We start from the raw sequence: 7,309 nt of genomic DNA on the forward strand, positions 1-7,309 counted from the left end.
GGTTGGGAAATCTGTTGTGGGCCCTAGAATTTTTGCAACAGTGCAAGAACCTCTTTGGTATAATTGTTCTTCAGTTTATGGGTCATCTGCTTGGCAGCTCTGTGGTGGGGCTCATGGCGACCTCCTCCCAGAGGACTTATGTCACACACTGTGCCCCCCAGGTCTGCTGCAGCCAGGGCCCCTGTCCCTGCAGGAGGCCACTGCTGACCCGTGCCCCCGCAGGAGACACTCACCCGCTCAAAGGCAGGTCTGGCTCAGTCTCTGTGGGTGTCACCGCTCCTTTCCCTGGGGCCTGGTATGCACAAGGTTTTGTCTGAACTCCCCAAGCATCTCTGGTAGGTATGAGGTTTGATTCTAAATGCAATTTCACCCTTCTTGCTGTCTTTTTGGGGCTTCTCATTTGCCCATTGATGTGGGATATCTTCTTTTTTGGTGGGATCCAACCTTCTCCTGTTGATGGTTATTTAGCAGCTAGTTGCTGCTGATTTTGGTGTTCTCAAAGGAGAAGGTGAGCACACATCCTTCTACTCCGCCATCTTAGAAGGTTGAATTACCCTAATTTCTCTCTTTCCTTTACCCCCTCATCCTGCCTGAAGAAGAGATCCATGCCCCTTCTCTCCCTTTCTCCACTGCAGCCCTAGGCAAGGTCACCAACCAAGTCTAACCTAGACAGTCCTACTGACATCCTAACTGATCTCCATCTCACCCTCTGCAATGCAACCTGTTTACTGTAGCCAGATTTTTCTAAAGCATAAATAAGGATAAATAAGTTACTCCCCTGCCTAAAGGCCTCTGAGGATTGCATGAATTGTACACGGAATAGACTCCAGCCCCTGGCTGTGGACTGCAGGATGTGGCTCCTCTGGTCTCCTCCTTGCTCACAGCATTCCAGCACTGGTGACTTTCTCTCTGAGCCTCAACTGTCCCAAATCAACCTGGCTCAGGGCCTGTGGTGGTTTCCTGCTGGGAACCCCTCTCTCTGTACTTACTTCTCTCCAGAACATCACAAGGCCACCAACTTTCCTCATTCTAGTTCCAGCTCAACCGTTACTTCCTTAAAGAAGCACCCCCTGACCACCTACAGATAGTAGCCCCCACCCCTCAGGCCCTCTCTTTTACACTAGTCAGTTTTATTTTCTTCATGGTTTGGCCCTGTACTGGAAATTGGCTTATTTGTGTGCTTCTCTGTTTCCAGTCTGTTTCTCCTCTCTGGGCTGAAGCTCCTCAGGGCAGGGACCTGCTATGTTCACGATCCCATCCAGAGTCTAAAACAGTGCCTGGGAAGGGGGCAGACTTACCTGCAACAGGCAGCCACCTTGGAAGAAATGCCCAAAAGGTCCTGCAGGAGAAACATCCAGGAGAGGAACCACCCCAGTCCTGCAAATGCCTGCCAGTGCCATCTCTGTGGTCCCAGGGTCTCACTCCACGAGGAGTTGCGGTGTTCTTTCTCTCTCTCCCTTCTTCCCTTTCTTTTTTCGATACACAGTGAGCACCGCTCATGTGTCAGGCCTGGTCCCGGGGCCTGGGTAAAGGGCCTACAAACAAGACACCATTTCTGCCCTCATGCAAAACAGAGGCTAATCTAACAACCCGACAGGTGAACCTGTGGTTACCCAATGAGCTCAGTGCTGGGAAGAAAAAGTACACACGCGGTGTTAAAGAAGACGGGTGGCAGCTGCTTTAGACGGGGAGGTCAGGCATGGTCCCTCCGAGGAGGCAACACTGAGCTACTGCCAGAGGAAAGCCAGGTAGACTGACGTGAGAGAACGTGGAAAAGAGTGCTCATGGGAGAGGGCCAGCATGTGTAAGGGCCCTGAGTAGGGAAGGAGCTTGGTGGCTCAAGACACTTAAAGGAGACCCCTCTTGGCTTCAATATCTCCAAGATCCTTTTTTTAAAAAATATGTATTTATTTAATTTATTATTATTATTATTTTGGCTGTATACAGTCTTAACTGAGGCACTTGAGCTCCTTTCTAGTTGTGGTGCGGGGGCTCCAAAGCACTTGGGCTTAGTTGCCCTGAGGCAGGTGGGATCTTATTTCCCTGACTAGGGATCGAACCCAAGTTCCCTGCATTGAAAAGAGGATTGTCACTGGACCACAAGGGAGTCCTCAGTATGCCCAAAATTCTTAACAAAGCTTGTCTGCATTTCTTAGGGCTGTCAGAACAAAAAACTACAACCTGGAAGACTTCAAACAATGAAGATTAATTCTCTTACAGTTCTGGAAGCCAAAAGTCTGAAATCAAGGTTTTAGCAGGGTTAGTTTCTTCTGGAGGCTCCGAGGGAGAATCCATGCCCCTCTGTGGCTTCTGGGGGCTGTGGGCAATTCTTGGCAGTCCTGAGCTTACAGCTGACCTGCGATCTTTACCCTCGTCTTCACACGGCTTCTCCTTCTGTGTCGGTGTGTGTTCTTCCCTGTCTCTTATAGGATACTTTTCACTGGAATTTACAGTTCACCCTAATCCAGCAGGATCTCATCTCAAAATCCTCACCTGAATTACCTCTCAAAGGCCTTTATTCTACATGAGGTCACATTCTGGGCTTCTCAGTGGAGATACCTTTGGCAGGGGCACAATTCAACCCCCTATAGGAAGTCCTGGTGGCTCAGACGGTAAGGAATCTGCCTACAATGCAGGAGATCCCCAGTTCAGTCCCTGGGTCAGGGAAGATCCCCTGGAGGAGGGCATGGCTGCCCATTCCAGTGTTCCTGGAGAATTCCAAGGACAGAGGAGCCTGATGAGCGACTTTCACTTTTTTCAACAGCAAATTTGTTTATTAATTTTAACATTTTTTGGTGGAATTTGGGGGGTTTTCTACATAGAACATCAAATCAGCAAATTTGGAAAATTCAGCAATGGCCACTGGAAAATGTCAGATTTCATTCCAATCCCACAGAAAAAGAGTCGGACATGACTGAACGACTAACACTTTGACAGAAGTCATAGCCCAGACATTCTCACCTGGAAAGCACCTCAGAGACCTCTGAAACAGCATACCTCAAAGTACAATCCCTAAAAAAAAAAAACTAGTTCTAGAAGGTATTTTTAAAAGGAGAGAGTGGCATTCTGTGCTGAAATACATTTGGAAAATGCTGCATATACATCTCACTTTATACAATTCATGATTCATCTTAGCATTTTAAGGGGCTGAGAATTGACAGCAAAGAAGCCACCTTCCATTCAAGCAGACTGCCCCTAGTTTGTTTCACCATAAACACTTGTTTTCATAAACACTGTGGAAGTTTGAGAGAACTGCTGATTAATCTAACCTTGTCTTACGTGATGATCAAAGAAAAGTGACCTATCCAAGGTCACACAACTGGCAGGGTCAGAAGCTGAATTTAAAACTCAGTCTCTTCAAGAGATGAAGAACACATTATTGAGGACCAGGAATCAGAGGTAATATGAGGAAGGGAATGCGTATGATTACAAAGGAGGAGCAGGAGGGGACCTTTGTGGCGATAGAAAAGTTCTGTATCTTGACTGCAGCGGTGGGTTGCACAAATCTACCCAAGTGATGAAATGACACAGAATTATACACACACATTGTACCAATGTCAGTTTCCTGATTTTGATACTGTATGTAAGATAGTAAACACCGGGCATTATGTAAGAAGCAATCATTGGAGGAAACTGGGCAAAAGGAACTTGGGACCTCTTTGTATATCTTGGCAGTTTCCTATGAATCTATGATTTCAAAACAGAAAGACTTTACAAAACAAGTTTCCTGCCTCCAGGTTCAAGAGTTCTTTACATTGTTAAAGTTTACCTGATCAAACTCAGCTTCAGTTTATGCATCCAGGGCCCAATACAAAGCACAGTTTATTGCTTTTTACAGTTTGCAGTTTATTTAAACAGCAATAATTTGGGTGTTATTGTTGTCATTCAGTCTCTAAGTCATGTCTGATTCTGAGACCTCATGGACTATAGCACACCAGGCTCCTCTATCCATAGGATTTCCCAGACAAGAGTACTGGAGTGGGTTTTCATTTCCTCTTCCAGGGGATCTTCTGGACCAGGGGATCGAACCCACGTCTCCTGTGTCTTCTGCATTGACAGGCAGATTCTTTATCACTAGCACCACTGCAAAGCCCCAGTTTGGGTGTAGAAGGGGGTAATTTGTAGATGCCCTATTGCAGTGATAAATGCAAAGTTGGATAAATCTCCCTCCTTCATACCGGACCGTGACTTTAAGCCAAGTGTGTGGCTCTTGCTCACATAGAGACACAAAGTCTAGAGGAAGACATTAGTTGGATGTCTTACTCATCTAGCTATACCTCCTTGGGACAGAAGTATATTATACACACACACACACACATACACGGGCTTCCCAGGTGGCACTAGCGGCAAAGAACTCGATTGCCAATGCAGGAGACATAAGAGATATGGGTTTGATCCCTGGGTCAGGAAGATCACCTGGAGGAGGTCATGGCAACCCACTCCAGTATTCTTGCCTAGAGAATCCCATGGACAGAGGATCCTGACAGGCTACAGGCCATGGGGTCACAAAGAGTTGGACATGACTGAAGCGACTTAGCACGCACACACACATATGTAATATACATGCTGCCATAAACTTTATTTACAAGACATGAACTTTATTTGGGCTTCCCTGATAGCTCAGTTGGTAAAGAATCCACCTGCAATGCAGAAGACCCTGGTTTGATTTCTGGGTCGGGAAGACCTGCTGGAGAAGGGATAGGCTACCCACTCCAGTTTTCTTGGTCCTCTCTTGTAGCTCAGCTGGTAAAGAATCCGCCTGCAATGCGGGAGACCTGGTGGGTTTGATCCCTGGGTCGGGAAGATGCCCTGGAGAAGGAAAAGACTACCCACTCCAGTATTCTGGCCTAGAGCATTCCATGACCTATATAGTCCATGGGATCGCAAAGAGCTGGACACAACTGAGTGACTCTCACTTTCAAAATTTATTTACAAAAACTCAACTGGCTGGATTTGGCTCATAAAACTTAGTTTACTGACTTCTGAATTAAAACATGGGCCAGGGCAGTGAAAGCATCAAGTCCTAGAGTCCTAACCACTGGACCACCAGGGAATTTTCTAAGTAAATCTTAGTTTTCCACCTCTGATATTCTACCCAGCTTGCTTATGCAGTTGGTTGTTTTTGTTGCTGTCTTGGTTTGTTTTTCCAATTTATTTTCAATTTTTTTTTGTTGTGGTAAAATAAAACATAACATAAAACTTACCATCCTAACCATTTTTAAGTGAACAGTTCAGTGGTATCAAATTCATTCATGATTTTGTGGAACCATCGCCACCACCCATCTCCAGAACTCCTTTCATCTTATAAAACTGTCATTAAATAATAACTCTCCATTCTCTCTTCCTTCCCCCTAGCCCCTGGCAACCACTATTCCACTTTCTGTTGCTATAATTTTGACTCTTTTAAGTACCTCATATAAGTGGAATCTATAATATTTGTCTTTTGGATCTGGCTTATGTCACTTAACATAACATCCTCAAGTTTCGTCCACGTTGTAGCATATGTCAGATTTTCTTTCCGTTTTAAGGTGGGTAATATTCCATCATCTGTACATACCACATTTTGTTTATCCATTCATCTGTTTATAGACACATGAATTGCTTCCACATTTTAGCTATCATGAATAATGCTGCTATGAATATGGGTGTACACATGGTCTCTTCGAGAAATTACTTTCAATTCTTTTGGGTATATACTCACAAGTGGAATTGCTGAATCATATGGCAATGCTATTTTTAGTTTTTTAAGGAACTGCTGTACCGTTTTCCACAGCAGCTGCACCATTTAACATTTCTACCAACAGTGTACTAGAGTTTCAATGTCTCCGTATCCTCACCTGGAGAAGGCAATGACAAGCCACTCCAGTATTCTTGCCTGAAAATCCCATGGACAGAGAAGCCTCGAGGGCTACAGTCCAAAGGGTCGCAAAGAGTTGAACGTGACTGAGTGACCAAGCATGTGTCCTCACCAACACTTACTTTCTCATTTTTTGATAGTAGCTGTTGTAATGGGAGTAAGCTAATACTTCTCTGGAGTTTTGATTTCCATTTTCTTAATGATGAGTGATGCTGAGCATCTTTTCCCACGTTTACTGTTTATTTGTACATCTTCTTTGGAGAAAGATGTATTTAAGTCCTTTGCTCATTTTATTTAATTTATTTATTTATTTATGTTTCCTTTGCTCATTTTAAAAGAAAGCTTTTTGCTTTTTTGTTGTTCACCTTTAGGAGTTCCATAATATATATTCTGAACATTAATCCCTTAACACATACATGATTTTAAAATATTTTCTCCCATTCAGTGGGTTGCCTTATTACTCTATTGCTGTTGTCTTTTGATGCACAAAATTTTTGTTTCATGAAGTCCAGTGTTGCCGCGGTCCAGCCCCAGCAGGATCCAGGGGAACCCTCAGGATGAACGGTATCGGCGAATGAGAGAGAGAGTGAGACAAAGCTCGGGGCTAAGTCTGAAGTTTATTTTTGCACGGCCCCTTTATACCCTTAACAACATCTTTGGGGGAAGTGCATATTGTTTACACACAGGGCATCTCAAAACATTACAGCAACTTGACCTTCAACAGAAACTGAATGTCACCCACATACTTTTTGGTTCACAAGAGTCTTTTTTATCATTTGGCCTTCAGGCCTGCTAACATTTTATGGCTTGCACCTGGTGTGACTTAAGCAACTTCAGTAGCCGACCCTGTTTTTCTTATAATCTATTTTCTTTCTAATAAGCGTCATCTCTATGGGAACTAGATAGGATTACATTTTTACAGAACAGAAATGTGAAGGACTGCAGAAACAGTAGATATGGCACAAAAGAGGCTCTTAGTCTAAAAGTTAACTACCTGCAAGAAGTCGCCAGCTAATCTCTATCTAAAGTATTTTCTATTAGGCACATTTGTGGCTATCATATTTGTGGAGCTTTTCTCACCCCGTGAAGGGGCCTATGCTTAATAGTTTCTTTTGTTAGCGTACTGTGTTTAGGATGTTTAGAACAATCAAGAGCATTTTGTGCAATGAGATCACACATTTATCAAACAAGCCAGAATGCCAGCAAAATGTTTGAATGGAAGCATTTCCTTCATCTCTGGCCTCTTCATAGGGTACCAGCGTCCAGAAGATTTATTAATTAGGGTTTTAAGTTGGTCCTCATTCAGTGAAAGAGGAGCAGGAGAGCTCTCGGCAGGCAACACAAGAATCTGCAACAGGGCAAAGAAGAACAACAGCAGAAAAGGGGGGAAGATACAGGGTGGGGAGAGGCCGAGGCCAACCTGGAGGGTCCCTTATCCTAGACGGCCTTGCC

This window comes from Cervus canadensis, chromosome 1 (genome assembly GCF_019320065.1).
Source record: "Cervus canadensis isolate Bull #8, Minnesota chromosome 1, ASM1932006v1, whole genome shotgun sequence".
In the NCBI taxonomy this organism is placed as follows: domain Eukaryota; kingdom Metazoa; phylum Chordata; class Mammalia; order Artiodactyla; family Cervidae; genus Cervus; species Cervus canadensis.